Source organism: Schistocerca gregaria, chromosome 7 (genome assembly GCF_023897955.1).
Source record: "Schistocerca gregaria isolate iqSchGreg1 chromosome 7, iqSchGreg1.2, whole genome shotgun sequence".
NCBI lineage: Eukaryota > Metazoa > Arthropoda > Insecta > Orthoptera > Acrididae > Schistocerca > Schistocerca gregaria.
In genome coordinates, this window is record NC_064926.1 from 84,068,491 (window position 1) to 84,086,396 (window position 17,906).

Here is a 17,906-nt window from a genome sequence, read left to right on the forward strand (position 1 = left end):
TTAATGCAAGGAACAACATAAATTGAACTGGCAATCGGTGGCTCCACACCAAAATTTAGTTTCATGTGTCGGGAACATTATAACAGCGGTTCGAGGAATGTGGAAAAGGATGAAAAGCAGACCGAAAATTAGCGACGTATCCGTAGGATGAAGGAAGATTACTTCTTCTAATTCTACGTAATAGTTATAAACTGTGTCATTCCAGCGTAAATTTTTTTCCGACATGTCTCTACACTACTTGAGAATAACAATTTTTCCATTTCTACATGCGGTTGGCATATTTCTGGTGGTATTTCTCCGGGTAGATGAAAACCTGATGTTTATGATCTGGAGAATGTAGCTTACGATGTAGTAGCCAGTAGTACAAATCGCCAGAATCATACGTGTTTTAGCCCAGTCTTCCTCTCCACCGAACTATATTTTGTAAATCATCTTTATATTCACACCGGACTAACGCAACTGGTAGCTATGATGACCCTTAATTTTCTTTCCTGTACATGATTTTCTATTTATACCAACCACAAACCGTATCAGTTACTTAATTTACTGCCGGCCGGAGTGGCCGAGCGGTTCTAGGCGCTACATTCTGGAACCTCGAGACCGCTACGATCGCAGGTTCGAATCCTGCCTCGGGCATGCATGTGTGTGATGTCCTTTGGTTAGTTAGGTTTAAGCAGTTCTAAGTTATGGGGGACTGACAAACTCAGAAGTTAAGTCCCTTAGTCCTCAGAGCCAGTTTTTGAACTTAATTTATTTTCGGAGTTTAAATTATTACTTAATTTAATTGAATGTTCTTGATCGCTGTTTTTGCAGTTATCGTTCTTATACGTTGCAGATATATTTATTTGATAATAAATATAAAAACGTAATTTTAGATCGATATCTACATACATTGTTACCATTTCAACTAAATTTATCAATGTGATAATAATTTTATTACGATTGCTATGTTTTATTAGCTGCAGGATTAGTGGTACTTTGAATCTATGTGGTATTGTTAGTTCCCTTTGAATGAAATGCTGCTGTCGAAGTGGTTTACATTCGCGGGTACTTTAGCTTTGGATTGAACTGCATCATCGTCGATTATTCAGACTAATAGGCTTATCGGACAGTTTGGTGATGCGAAAGCTGCCTACAGATCACACAGATACCTCAAGTCAATGACAGACGTTTCACTGATATGATACCAAAACACGACACCACATTGCTAATTACAAAACTCTACATCATTTGAGCTCTTCAGGGGTGTCCTGCTTCATACTCTTGTAGCTTGCAGGCTTTCGGAGATCTTAGCAACGGTCCAGTTTACTTCGCTCTAGGTAAAATAGTCTCGTAATGTCGAATATCAATCAGCTATATGTTGTGGAGCAAGCCTGACAGAATGGGTCACGCTGCATTCTGGAATTACTAGTTCTCACTGCATGGTATGTCCAGTTACGCAACTTCTTCGCTGGTAGAGTTTTAATCTTTCTCCATACCGATGAAGCTGATGTCCTGTAAGTTGTGTACACCTCTCCACTGGCACCGATGTGTCGCATCCTTAATCTTACCCGTATGTTTGGAATAAGAAGTCACATTCTTGTTGTGCCATTCGATGTGCCAGGTATCTTTGCTAAAGTAACTCGTTTGAATATGACGTGCCGACTACTGCATTTTTCTGTTTTTAACTGTCACTTCTCAAGCTTGTATTTCGGCGACTGAGTTAACATCTGTTCATTTAATGAAGTCTGACTGCAGCGAATGTTAGTGAATGAGTATGCGAAAAGTTTCACTTTCCCAAGTGTTTATCGTGGACACAGTGTTCCGCAGAAGAATTCTACTGCTTGTCAGATGATGATGATGAGATCCGTTCGAGTGAATCGACGTTTGTTGACGCTGATTTGCAGATGAATGATTAAATTTATTAATAGACCAATAGTTTTTCCTTTTGCGTTCTAAGTTATTGGTTCCACTTATTTTACGTCACCAACTACTACCGTACAATATTAGCACTCATTACACTGTATTACACTCCTGGAAATTGAAATAAGAACACCGTGAATTCATTGTCCCAGGAAGGGGAAACTTTATTGACACATTCCTGGGGTCAGATACATCACATGATCACACTGACAGAATCACAGGCACATAGACACAGGCAACAGAGCATGCACAATGTCGGCACTAGTACAGTGTATATCCAACTTTCGCAGCAATGGAGGCTGCTGTTCTCCCATGGAGACGATCGTAGAGATGCTGGATGTAGTCCTGTGAAACGGCTTGCCATGCCATTTCCACCTGGCGCCTCAGTTGGACCACCGTTCGTGCTGGATGTGCAGAACGCTTGAGACGACGCTTCATCCAGTCCCAAACATGCTCAATGGGGGACAGATCCGGAGGTCTTGCTGGCCAGGGTAGTTGACTTACACCTTCTAGAGCACGTTGGGTGGCACGGGATACATGCGGACGTGCATTGTCCTGTTGGAACAGCAAGTTCCCTTGCCGGTCTAGGAATGGTAGAACGATGGGTTCGATGACGGTTTGGATGTACCGTGCACATTTCAGTATCCCCTCGACGATCACCAGAGGTGTACGGCCAGCGTAGGAGATCGCTCCCCACACCATGATGCCAGGTGTTGGCCATGTGTGCCTCGGTCGTATGCAGTCCTCATTGTGGCGCTCACCTGCATGGAGCCAAACACGCATACGACCATCATTGGCACCAAGGCAGAAGCGACTCTCATCGCTGAAGACGACACGTCTCCATTCGTCCCTCCATTCACGCCTGTCGCGACACCACTGGAGGCGGGCTGCACGGTATTGGGGCGTGAGCGGAAGACAGCATAACGGTGTGCGGGACCGTAGCCCAGCTTCATGGAGACGGTTGCGAATGGTCCTCGCCGATACCCCTGGAGCAACAGTGTCCCTAATTTGCTGGGAAGTGGCGGTGCGGTCCCTTACGGCACTGCGTAGGATCCTACGGTCTTGGCGTGCATCCGTGCGTCGCTGCGGTCCGGTCCCAGGTCGACGGGCACGTGCACCTTCCGCCGACCACTGGCGACAACATCGATGTACTGTGGAGACCTCACACCCCACGTGTTGAGCAATTCGGCGGTACGTCCACCCGGCCTCCCGCATGCCCACTGTACGCCCTCGCTCAAAGTCCGTCAACTGCACATACGGTTCACGTCCACGCTGTCGCGGCATGCTACCAGTGTTAAAGACAGCGATGGAGCTCCGTATGCCACGGCAAACTGGCTGACACTGACGGCGGCGGTGCACAAATGCTGCGCAGCTACCGCCATTCGACGGCCAACACCGCGGTTCCTGGTGTGTCCGCTGTGCCGTGCGTGTGATCATTGCTTGTACAGCGCTCTCGCAGTGTCCGGAGCAAGTATGGTGGGTCTGACACACCGGTGTCAATGTGTTCTTTTTCCATTTCCAGGAATGTAATTTTGTGTTTATTGATAGACCTACAGTCATTCCTTTTGAGTTATATCTTATTATTTTCAGTTTGTTTTACGCCACCGACTGTTACCATGCAATATTACCATTGATTGCACCATATTCTTTCGCTATGTTGATCATTTTATCAAAATAAAGCTTGTTCGATAATTTTCGTACTCAATACTTACGCCTACCTTCTGCCGCAGGTGTTCGGTCTGAAACAGTTATTCCAATATTTCGACAGAACTTCCCTGTCACTCATCGTCATTCACTCTCACACCTACCATTGTCATCGTCGTAGGCCGCACTCACGTTGTGACGCTACCTTGGCGCCCTCTCCAGCAGGTTAGCGTCCCTAGGTCGGATGCTGTATTTTCAGTGACTGCGCCATACTATTTCATGTGTTTTACCAATCATCGCAGTACACTTCTAAACAATATTCTTTTTTTAATGGCGATCTTTATGGTCCAACACATAAAAGGAGCAGGGTTCACGCTGTTTATAAATGTTCCATTGCCCACATAAAGGTTTTTATTACACATCGAACATTTCCGAAGATATGACTGTCTTACAAGTGCTCCTCCCTCCATTTATCAGTAACATCACTTATAAATTCATTTTCCTTAAGAAGTACACTGTAACCTCATGTGTGATGTTTGTTCTGATGCAAATATAATTTCATTTGGATGCAAATAGTTTACTCCGATGTTAACGTAGCTACTGTTGTAAACACTACTTCAGAGCATATTCTGTATGAGTAAATCGCTGACTTTAATTATTGTTCGACGTCACTATTTCATTATTATATGGAATGAGTCTGCTAACAGCTAGCTGCGTCGTCAACGTGAGAGCAACTTCTCCTTCTGCAACTTGTTCAATTTCCGCAACACAAAGGGAATGTGCAAGACAATGTTAATTAAATATTTCGGCCATAAGGGACGGCTTTCTGAGGTCTGCTACTGTTGGTAAAAATAAATAAAACAGTTTCTACGTCAGTCACTTGTTTATCTTGCATTACACGTTTCGATGGTTCACACCATGATTTCCTGGTGTAAAATTGATGACGTAATTACATGACTGGTTTTGGTGAAGAGTACAAATGTCTTTTCACAGCCGTAGACAAGGTGCAGTTTAGGTTATTTTGCGTCTTTTTTAATCATGAAAGTTTGTTTATTTAGAAAAAGAACTTCAGAGGTTAGAAAAACATGAACTTCTGACAGTGAATTGAACTTACAGGGCTATTACAGTTGTAAGATTTACAGATATTTTACAACATTACTGTCCTTGTAAGTGCAGTTCATTGTCAGAAATTCACTTTTTTTAACCTGTAAAAGTGTCTTTACCAAATAAACAAATTTTCGTCATTAGCAAAATATGCAAAATAACCGACAGTGCCTTTTGTCTCCGACTATGAAAAGACGTATATATTCTTCACCAACACTAGCGACGTAAATACTTGAACAGATCTCCACCTGAAGAGGATGGTGTGAACCATAGAATCGCTTAGTGGAAAAACAAACAAATGGCTGACGCAGAAACTGTTTTATTTTACAGTAGTAACTATCGGAAGTAATTGCGTAACATCAGTGAATGTGATTTCACCCATCCAATAGGCTGATTTTAATGTAGATGGATTTCTTTGTTTCGACAGTGTATATTGAGGTTTTATTACTCGATATAATAGAACAAATAATTTCCTTCGGCTTCAGCCCCGAGTTAGGCTATGGTTGTGTCGAGTCGCTTGTGGAGGGGAAACGCATCCATCACAGAAGAAGGGCCTCCCCTCCCTCTCGCGAGCTCTGTGAATAGATTTCGGACGATGAGAGCTTGGTTGCATGTTCTATGTGGGTGGTCTGAGTCGAGTTAGAAAGTAAGATTCTTCTATAAGTATTTGGCTGTCTGGCGCTGCAGGGGCGATACGCCAAGCTTCGTTGCAGCCTTTGCTCACAGTCTAATGATGGATGCTCCTTGCATGGTCAGACTTGGACAAGTCTAAAAAGAGCTAAGGAATAATTCTTGTTAGTAGACAGTGACAGTCTAGTGATAAATAGAGGAAACAGAATGACCCATTTCTAAAAGCATCTGAATTCGGCCTAAGGGCCGTACCGCAAAAACATGCTGTCTCCCTCACCCCTTGTCCTTTTCTCTCCCTGGGTGACACGATTTCAGAGGCAGCGCTGATTTCTTGGCGGCAAGCGCAGCTCTGTAATTGAAAGTTAGGATTTATTAGGTTTTGTCGAATACGATACCTGCTTTCCCTGTGGTACATGAAAAAGAGAGTCTACATGTTGTACCATAAGGAGATTAATTATCATTTGACCTTCAATCATTCACATGTCAGTGTAACATAAACTGTTTTGTCATTTAAACACCATGAGAAATATCAAAAGATACGAATTTATATATATTAACCGTTCCCTTTTTGGAGACGTTGTGCTTCCCTTCCTCATGACTTAACTACGCTGAACGTTGCCGGCAGCTGCAATTGTACTTGTACTTGAATACGGCGTCTTACAGGCCTCCCAATTCAGAATATAGTAATACATGTATAAGAACTAGCTCCCACCATTTTTAAAACACATTTCATGTAGCTCATCTGGCGAGGATAACTTATCCCATTATTAACAGATACATTTCGTTTAACTGACCCTCTAAGGGTAATTCTGTTTTATATTTACTATCCAAGTAATAGACCTCGTTTAATATAATCTATCTTTGATTGTTGTTGTCCTCAGTCTCATGTTTGATATGATGAAGTTCACCGTGTGTAATTACCCTGCTTAAGTTTTTACATCTCTTCATAACTATTGTACCCTATTTCCACTTGAAACTGTTCACCATAGTCAAGCCTTGGCTTTCATCTACAATCACCCCCGCCCTACACATTCTTCCATTAACAAGCTAACTATCCCTTGGTGATCATTAGTGTGTTCTACATACCCATCCCTTCTCTTAGTCAAGTTATGCCGTAAAGATCTTTTCTCCCGAGTTTAATTCAACATCCTGTTATTAGTTGTCGTATCTACCCAAGCAATTATGGTCGTTCACCTGTTCCATTACATTATTGTTCTTTGCAGTACTGTTATCATCTGTCGTTCATTTCCGTTTAAGGCTACAATTGTAAGACACTCGTTCGGAATACACTCCCTGAGACTAAGATCTATATTTGTCGTTAAAACATTTCTATATTCCCCGAAAATCTTTTCTTGTTGTTGTCATTTTGCTTCTCTCTTTCTGGCATCTTTTAAATTTTCCTCTACTTTTAGATAAATTTATTTTTTACCGGATTCGATTGAGTAGCTTCCCATTCGTTACTATATCTATCCATCTAATCTCCAACATTTTGCTTTAGCACGACATTCATTTTACAGAGCTATAGAGCTGATATATCAGCGTCCTACTTGGATTTTTATGACACTGAAACGATATTAAAATTAGAAATTCACTTTCAGTGAAAAGTGAACGTTAAAATGTGATCATATCTTTAAAGTTACAAAAAAAAAAAAAAGCGTCTGAGTTAATACTCTTTGTGTTGTTAGAAACAGGACTGATAGATTATATTTCGATGGCCATTTATCGTTATATAGGATTTGAATTATTATGTGACAATTGTATTAGAGATAAATCTCGTCTTTCATTAATGAATTATTTAAGAGATTAAAATGTAAACATTATTGTGACTCTGAGATAGGTGCGCCATGTCTGGTACTGATGACCTAGAGTGACCCTGTATGCATATACCAGAATGATGACGCATTTTTGTGAAGCTCAGATATATAGCAGAGTTGCTCAGTATTAGATCATCTTTGTCACATTAATTTTTATGCGGAATGCGATGCATGACTAAATCAGATAAATAATTCAAACTGACGGCCGTCTGTTTATTTCTGGCTAATGACTCTATTATTACAACAAGTGCCACGTAGGGATTACGAGCTTTGAAGTGACACCAATGCAGATTCGACGTCTTACAGCTCTCCTAGAATAAAGATGTGTACCTTTTAACTACTCGGTTTTCTTGAAAAAAGAAAGATCACAGACGAAATCATGTCAGGAGTAACGGTGTGTGCTAGTACCAGTCACAAAACTGAGTTATGGTCCTAAACGGGTCAGTACACCTCCGCTTCGTGTCTATTTAATGATGTCGCGGAGCAGCCCTTGCATTTAGTCATGCATGGCCCTCTCTTTCCACTGCATATTTTTTTCTATTTTTTAATGAAGAAACAGCCTTCCAAAATGGGGCTGGGGGTAGCTGCACGGCCTTACTCTGAAGTCAGTGTGTAGAAGTTGGCTGCATAATGTGTACGTACTTACGATTTAACTACGTTACACCTGTAATTTGAATACATTTCTGGGCGGAAGGAATATGCTGACAGAAAAAGTTTGCTGTAATTCTTACGCCTCACGGAGCCGGCATCCAGTTAATTACAAGACCGAAGGGGCTATCGACAGCCCCTTTGGAACCATTAAAGCGGCGAGAGACTCAGCTCGCCAACCCATCACACGGGATTAGTCTCCGAATTCCGAACCACCCGCGAAGGCATAACAGGAGATAGCGACGCTGTGGACCAATTACAGAATTAGGTAATATCATCTTGTGCCGCAGACGGCAGGAAGTTCTCTGCAGACGTTAGCGCTGCTTCGAGCTAAATTGTAGCGCAGTGCTGCCACCATACTGCAAATAGATGGTGCACTCCCTTGATCGGGCAGTTTTAAGGCGCTTAGATGAAACAAATGGACATAATGCTGATCTGAGTAGGTAATTAGAAAGTATAAAACGTTAGGCAGCGAAATCCTCACGAATGTTAGTAACAGGTGTTCCCTTGCACCGGCAGAGTGCGGATTCTTCGGTAGTTTCTCGTAAGCTGATCTGCATCTACATCTACATCCATACTCCGCAGGCCACCTGACGGTGTGTGGCGGAGGATACCTTGAGTAACCTCTATCGGTTCTCTCTTCTATTCCAATCTCGTATTTTTCGTGGAAAGATGGATAGTCGGTGTGCCTCTGTGTGGGCTCTAATCTCTCTGATTTTTTCCTCATGGTCTCTTCGCGAGATATACGTAGGAGAGAGCAATATACTGCTTGAGTCTTCGGTGAAGGTATGTTCTCAAAACTTTAACAAAAGCCCGTACCGAGCTACGGAGCGTCTCTCCTGCAGATTCTTCCACAAGTTTATCTATCATCTCCGTAACGCTTTCGCGATTACTAAATGATCCTGTAACGAAGCGCGCTGCTCTCCGTTGGATCTTCTCTATCTCTTCTATCAACCCTATCTGGTACAGATCCCACACTGCTGAGCAGTATTCAAGCAGTGGGCGAGTAAGCGTACTGTAACCTACTTCCTTTGTTTTCGGATTGCATTTCCTTAGGATTCTTCCAATGAATCTCAGTCTGGCATCTGCTTTACCAACGATCAACTTTATATGATCATTCCATTTTAACTCACTCCTAATGCGTACTCCCAGATAATTTATGTAATTAACTGCTTCCAGTTGCTGACCTGCTATATTGTAGATAAATGATAGGGGATCTTTCTTTGTATGTATTCGAAGCAAATTGCACTTGTCTACATTGAGATTCAATTGCCATTCCCTGCACCATGCGTCAATTCGCTGCAGATCCTCCTGCATTTCAGTACAATTATCCATTGTTACAACCTCTCGATATACCACAGCATCATCCGCAAAAAGCCTCGGTGAACTTCCGATATCATCCACAAGGTCATTTATGTATAATGTGAATAGCAACGGTCCTATGACACTCCCCTGCGGCACACCTGAAATCATACTTCGGAAGACTTCCCTCCATTGAGAATGGCATGCTGCGTTCTGTTATCTAGGAACTCTTCAATCCAATCACACAATTGGTCTGATAGTCCATATGCTCTTTGTTCATTAAACGACTGTGGGGAACTGTATAGAACGCCTTGCGGAAGTCAAGAAACACGGCATCTACCTGGGAACTCGTGTCTATGGCCCTCTGAGTCTCGTGGACGAATAGCGCGAGCTGGGTTTCACACGATCGTCTTTTTTGAAACCCATTCTGATGTTTGGGCCTGGTGTAGATTTGGGCCCTACACCTCATGTCTTATGGACAGACATATAATCACTGCGAGAGGAGCAATCAAATTATTAGAGGACGAGGTGAAAACTACTCTGCCGAAAATCACCAAGGCGAACATATAAATCAAACTTTGTGTTATGTTTATACAAACAGTGTAACAACACAAATCGTGTGCCTGCTTCGTATGCGGAATGTTCTTGTTTCTAGTTACGTTTAAAGTATTTGAACTGCATAGTGTGGCTTACTCTAATCCGTAATGCTGAACGCTCTATCACCAATGACAATAGATACACAAATGCTGACAATTGGCAAGATGCCCACTCCTTCGTTTTCAACAGCTACGCAAAGGGTTTTTTAATTCATATGTGACGTATCTCTCTTCATGTCTTCACGATGATAGCCCTGAAGAACCAGCGAGAACTGCAATCGCATGTAAGTACATAAGATGCACTAGAACGATCGACATTTCAGAATGTACGAAATTTCTGATGCCACAATCATGTCAGAAGAAAGAGGACGGCTATTTTGCTAGTGTTGCCGTTCTTTAGTTCGAACACTGATTTGAAGCAGCTCTGTGTGGTAGCATATCCCGCCCAAGCCTCTTTCCCTATGATTACTGTTGCAACAAATACCTACTTGTACCTGCTATTGTAGTTAAACACTGGATTCCATCTACAGTTTTTATTCCTGACACTTCCTTCCATCATTCGAAAATGATTTAGACATGTCAAACACACCCCGAAGAAGGCGTCTTGCAATTTTGGCCAAAACGTCGGAATTGTATAGCTGACAATGCGGTCACAAGCCCAGAAGAATTTTGATTGTGACAACGGCCGCGGAAGCCTACGTTTACATTTAGCTGTTCATTACTTATTCGATCTGACTATTTATATTGAGCTTTATTCATGATCCACAGTGTTGAAGCGTCTTCTTTCTAATTATTACAACTAATTTTACTAGTCACCTGGTTAACTCAGTGTTTATATTCTACATCTCCGTAAACCATTTTCTATTGAGAAAATAAATTTCCCACTCTGTTCAGTATCGTCGTATGGAGGATGCTAAGAGGTTTACCTAAGATAGCTAAAGGTATAAAACACTGGAAAAGGGAATGCTTACGGCTAATGTAGAAACTAGAGATGGAAGATCGATACTCTGGCTTGGAATAACACTGTACATGATTTCAAATAGATTTACTTGCGGAAAAACTGTTGTGGTTGGCAGGAGAGTCAACACTGTGTTACTAGAGGAGGCCGAAAGGCACGCGTTTTAGCTCACGCAGGCTGGCGTGAGGTCTGGAACAGGACAAGGAAATTAGAATTTAGAAACAACGGACGTAGCTGGTGGAATACTTAACTTTAATCCATTAATGATGAATGTCGGTCTGGACGGTACATGATTCACAGTATCATTTGCAACTGATAATGGCGCCTTGCTAGGTCGTAGCAAATGACGTAGCTGAAGGCTATGCTAAACTATCGTCTCGGCAACTGAGAGCGTATTTTGTCAGTAAACCATCGCTAGCAAAGTCGGCTATACAACTGGGGCGAGTGCTAGGAAGTCTCTCTAGACCTGCCGTGTGCCGGCGCTCGGTCTGCAATCACTGACAGTAGCGACACGCGGGTCCGACGTATACTACCGGACCGTGGCCGATTTAAAGGCTACCACCTAGCAAGTGTGGTGTCTGGCGGCGACACCACAAAAACTGTTTAGTGTTCTTGCAGGTCATTGTTACAAGCCGGCCGGGGTGGCCGAGCGGTTCTAGGCGTTTCAGTCTGGAGCCGCGCGACCGCAACGGTCGCAGGTTCGAATCCTGCCTCGGGCATGGATGTGTGTGATGACCTTAGGTTAACTAGGTTTAAGTAGTTCTAAGTTCTAGGGGACTGATGACCTCAGCAGTTAAGTCCCATAGTGCTCAGAGCCAGCCATTATTACAACTGTTTATGGTTACCAGGTTCAGTTTTATTGCTGTAGCGTATAATTTCGGCAAACGTTGAGTTTGATTGGTCGTACACTCTTAACAAACTGAATCTTTATTTGAATAACAGTAACAAACTTACAACTAACAGATAGCATGCGTAATGCATAACACACCAGGAGATCTAGCTCAATATTCCAATTAACTGAACATCTTGTATAACAACATAAAAATTCAGCATATTTAAGTATTAGGTCCACAATAACAATAAAATCATAATGGAGTGCAAATCAATAAACAATCAGAAAATCTTACACTAATTACATATTTCATCCAATATAAAATACTTTCGCCCCTGAAACTTACTGAATGAAAGGGGCACTCAATATAGCCTAAACAAGTTCACAAGGAAGCACGGGGACACACCACTAAGACAGCAAACACGGACGGACGATGATGACAAAATATACAATCTCCAGTGACACAAAAACCGAACAGGCATCAGTTAGAAGGTCAAATCGGAAGGCCGTTTGAATCACTAAAAGCTTATCGTTAAAATACAATTCGTCGAATAAATAACTGTTTTACAGAACTCAGGGCACACCTAGCCTCACTGTGTTTCATCAAAATACATTATACTTAAACACACACCATTGCGCCCCCGCTATAATTCAGCTCAGAACATTGGAAAGACGCAGTCTCAAGGTTCAGCACAATAAAATGGGACTTCCCTCTTGTGTTTAGTCTTCCACTCGCCATAACGGAAATTTTTCTTCTGCAAACGGTTCATATACTTGTTAGTACTTACCATATTTTCTGGGTCCAGTGCCGTACATATTACCATATCTGTTTTGGGTTCAGCCCAGACCATATTTTTGAAATTACTTAGAAGCCTAGACGGTGTATTGAACGATTAAATCTTATTTATCCAGTTCTATTTTTCATTAAACATAAGTTTCTGCAGAAATGATTTGTGTACGTTGTGGGCTGAACAACTAACTCCTAAAGTAAGTCTATTTAACAAATTAATTTGACCCATTCAGAACACATTTTTACCCACCTTTACCTTCACAGCACCAAAATTTCTGTTAGCCTTATCAGCGATGTCACAAACTAACGTTCCTTCAAGTTTTTTGTATTTTCAATCACTGCAAGAAAATTTCAGCTGTTTGATGTGACACTTCATCGAAATTTGGAAGGTTAACTGGAATTCCCTCCTCGACACACCAATATCTTTCAACAATAGGGACAAGTTTTACTTCACCTCTGTTTGAGCAAGCCATGGCTACAATTAATTAAAGTTGTCCAAAGAATGTAACACATTATGAAACATAGATAACAGTATAACGTTAACCACCACTTGTTCGTTTTGCTTCTGGCAAATGAAAATTTTGGGTCATATAACTTTCCTGCCAGTTTAGATCCCCGTCCTGATGTTTTGGAACTGAGTACGTGTCTATCAGTGTGGCATAAAAATGTATCTTCTTTAACAGCAAATTTCACACCACACCTCCTATCTTTGGCTGGTAAGGAAATCTTGTGTGTGGTGAAGCAGTAGCATTAATACCACTCCTATGTTTTGTTGATTTCGCGCAGTCTTTAATATCACACTTTCCTTTAAGTGTCAAAGGAAATTTTTCAGTACAAGGCTCAGTAACAAAAACGTTCATTGTTACCAAAGTTACATAATTTCAAATATTTGAATTGCTATTGCAGATTAACATTAAGTGCACACACACACATTATTTTGCCCAAATAATGAGTCAAAACCGAACAGAGATAAAATGATAAAGCACTTGCAGACGAATTACTTCAGACACCGAAACCACCTAAAAACATTGTCCATGTTGTTTTCACAAATGACTGCAATAAATGAAAATTTGTTGTGGAACAGGTAGTGCTTGAAGTATATATGTGGAGAGCTATGAGTACTTGCTAAACTACTCTTGGCTCTTCACATATGCATTGTTTAATACAGCCACTTCTGAAGACATGAAATATCTTTTCAACACCCTGATTACCTCACCTACACTGTTGCTCTTTCTGCAAAACTGTTACGATATTTGTTGCCATACCTCCCCATTGAGAACAGCGCCGGCACCATAGCCGAAAGTAAGAGAATGTTCAAAAACGCGATGTCGAACACGAGGGTCTGAAATTAAAATGAATCTTCGCCAGTCATAAAATTCTCATACATTGGACGTTCGGAAAATTCTTATACCTTGGACGCCCTGCAGTCTGCACATTCCCCCGGACAGCACTAAAAATCCAGGACTGTTTGGGCTAACCCAGGACGTACGCTAAGTCTGTTCCTGGCTCTCAGCTGCTGCATCCTCTGGACGTACAGAGGCAAACACCATCCGCTGCTCCAGTCAGACGATGCTTACTGCAAACAGCGTTGTCCTTCCACACTTCTACTGCCTTCCTGCCCGAACACTGTCCGCTTCGACATCAGGCGGCAGTCTTGAGACCCCTCCAGGGTGCGTTCGCAGTCACCGGCGGGTTCCTTTCCACTGCGACAGCCTCACGACGTCCATCGGTCGCCCATCATCCGTCATGCAAGTCCGTACGGACACAGGTCTTCTCGTGCTTGCCCCACCGGCAGCTCCAGGCCCCCGGCAACGCGTCGCAGACCCGTCCGCCGCTCCCCGCGACAATTCGGCCCTGTCTCCCAGAAGAAGTGCGACTGCAGTTTTTGTGCAGCACCAACTCGTGCGTCAGTTCGCCAACACTTGCGTCCTCTGACGCGACTTCAGCACTTCAGCCCCGCTAGCCCCAACTACAGGCTGGGTCACAAATCAAGACATCGGGAGCTTCTAGGTACAATGAAGCAAGAGATCCCTAGGATAGATGTACAGACAAAATATCATTGCCCATGATTCCAAATAAAATTATTGGTCAAGGACGCATTTAACTCGCATGGCGATCACTGTTACAGTTGTGGATGAATAATAGTTCTGATTTCAATTTGCAGCTCTGTATATGTTTCCTCTACTACTGTGGTAGGCGTACATGTTAAGCATATCACATGCCATGCTTAACTAAATAACGTTTAGATGTCCCATGGCACAAGACACACTTTTCGTGGGTATTTTCCAAAGTCGTTGTGAGCATATTTGCATATGGCCTGAAAAACTGAGAGCTTCAGTACGTTTTACAACGGAAGTATAGCTGGCATTATTGACATAGTCGTATTGCAGTATCAGTAATTTATTAACATGACTAAACTACATAAAACTTCCGAGAACGAATGTCCATAGAACATGGTAACAGAAATTTCGATCCTGGACAATGCGTATACGGTGCACACAAAAACGAAATGCGGAGTCGTGGAAGTCGCTTGTAGGAAAAATGATAAATAACTACAAAATTCCACAAAATCGTAGCAGTATACTGCTGAGCAGCAAGTTGGCGTTATGACTGTGGTGTCACCGCAAGATAACACACTTGCTAGTTGGTAGCCTTTAAATCGGCAGTGGTCGGTTAGTATACGTCGGGCCCGCGTGTCGCCACTATCAGTGATTGCAGACCGAGCGCCGCCACACTGCAGGTCTAATCTAGAGAGACTCCCTAGCACTCGCCCAGTTGTACAGCCGACTTTGCTAGCGATGGATCACTGACTACATACGCTCTCATTTGCAGAGACGACAGTTTAGTATAGCCTTCAGCTACGTCATTTGCTACGACCTAGCAAGGCGCCATATTCTTTTACTATTGATATTGATACCGTGAATCAAGTACCGTCAAGAGCGACGTACATCATTAATGGATTAAATTTAAGTATCAAACTACTTCCGTCCGCTTTCTGAATTCTAATTCTTTGTCATGTTCCAGACCTCACGTCAGTATAGTCCTCCCCTCGTCACGCCAGCCTGCGTGAGCTAAAACGTGTGCATTTCGGCCTCCTCTAGTAACACGGTGTTGGCTGCCAACACTACAATGACACTGTTCAGCGAGACGATGATCTCGCGGGCAGTGAAATACAGTTACTGCGAAGAGGTGCCGTCGGGAAGTTCGGAGCTTGGCGGACAGATGTAGCATTACAGGGGCTATTTGTCTGTCGGAGCTCGGAGCTTAACTGGGCCCGGAGTGGTCGCGCCCTAAGTAGACGTCCGTGGAAAAGTCCATGTACGATGTCTCATGGATGCGCGAGGACGTAGATGCGCGTAGGTGCCTGCAACGGCCGCGGTGTGTACCGCAAATTGCACGCGACGTACATTAAGTGATTAAAAGCATCCGGACATCCCCAATAAACATACATTTTTGTTATTAGGTAAACTGCGCTGCTAGCGACTGTCAGGCACTTAATTTCAGCGATCTCAGTAGTTATTACACAACGTGAGGAGCAGAATGGTGGCGCTGCGTGGAAATCAAGGACTTCGAACGTGGTTAAGTGACTGGGTGTCACTTGTGTCATAGTTGAGTACGCGATATTTCCACACTCCTAAACATTCCTACCTCCTCTGATTCTGATGTGATACTGAAGTGGAAACGTGACGGGACACGTACAGCACAAAAGCGTACATGCCGACCTCGACTGTTAACTGACGGTGACGGCCGACACTTGAAGACGGTCGTAATGAGTAATACGCAGACCTGTTCAGACCATCACACAGGAATTCCAAACTGCATCAGGATCCACTGCAAGTATTATGACAGTTAGGCGGGAGGTGAGAAAACATGGATTTCATGGTCGAGAGGATGCTCATAAGCCACGCATCTCTCCTGCACTTGGTGTAAGAAGCGTCAACATTGGACGACTGAACAGTGGAAAAACGCTCTGTGGAGTGACGAATCACGGTACACAGTGTGGGCATCCGTTGGCAGGTTGTGGGTATGGGGAATGCCCGGTGAACGTCATCTGCCAGCGTGTGTAGTGCCAACAGTAAAATTGGTAGGTGGTGGTGTTATTCATGGAGGGGGCTTGCACCCCCTGTTTTTTTGTGTGGCACTATCACAGCACAGGCTTACACTGATGTTTTAAGCACTTTCTTGCTTTCCGCTATTGAAGAGCAATTCGGTGAAGGAGATTGCGTGTTTGAACACTATCGGGCACCTGTTCATAACCCACGGCCTGTGGCGGAGTGGTTACACGACAATAAGACCCCTGTAATTGACTGCCTTACACAGAGTCCTGATCTGAATCCTACAGAACACATTTGGGATGTTTTGGAACGTCGGCTTCGTGCCAGGCCTCACTGACCGACATCGGTACCTCTCCTCAGTACAGCCCTTCGTGAATAATGGTATGACATTTCCGAAAAAGCCTTCCAGCACCTGACGAATGTATTCCTGCCAGAGTGGAAGCTGTCATCAAAGGTAATGGCGGATCAACATCATATTGAATTCCAGCATTACCAATGGAGGGTGGCACTAATTTCTAATCCATTTGTACTCAGGTGTCCGGATACTGGCTCTCCCGTGACGCTGTACCGGCAGCAGAAGGCTTGAAGGTAAACCCTTCAGTGAGTCTTCTATTGATAAACATTATCCGAGGTACGGCAGGGGCCGTAAGTGTGGCACCCAAAGAATTTTCTTAAGTACGGTGGCCGAATATGCAGGGGTGCATCCCTGCACACACCACAAAACCAACATCAGTAATAACCAACAATTGTGACAGTAGAACAGTATACATTTTGCTTCAAAAGAAAATGTTAGGCCTTTTTTTGTTCAAAGTGTATAATTTTTTGTTGAAGCCTTTATTTTATTGTATGAAGAAAACCCTATATGTGTGATTTTAATGGCCTGATTGTACTTGTTGCACTTTTTACTGCCTCTGGATATTACACATTCGTGTAGCCTCCGATGCACGATATTCTAAAACATACAGTGAGCAAAATTCATCACCGACTGAAACGCACGCTATACCCGCTGTGTAGAACAGGTGATTAGGATTGTGGACAGGGACAAATAAGGTTGGGGTCAGTTTCACCTTAAAATTGTAATTTATTGGAATTTAATTACACATTTACAACCAAAGCGGCACCTAACCCAACTTTTACAACTACGAGTTTCCAAAATGGAATTCTTTCACGGCCCAAGTCCTCCAAACAAGATAAAAAAATGAAGTTAAAATAGCAATTAAAATAATTCAAATATATATTTATCACAGCTAGGCTGAAAACCTCAAAGCAAAAGTGGATAGACAAACATAAACAAGATACAATACGGACGGCCGAAGGGTTACAACAAAATTTTGATGTTTTTCAAATAAATTACCATAACCTGTCTAAAGCAGAAGGCAGCCATGTTTTGATTAAAGGGTAATTTTAAGAATAAGGTTCCAAGCCACAATGTTTAAGCTTGAAATGTAATTTTAAGAATAAGGTCACAAGGCTGAAGGCCCAGAATTAATTTTCCACAATTAAAAAAAATATAACTACAAGCCTTAAGTTATAAGTAGCTGAAACCGGACTAAAAGAAAACACAACACAACGGTAATAACCTTTCAGCAAACATCCACTTGACGAAATTCTAACTTACTTACATAAAACAC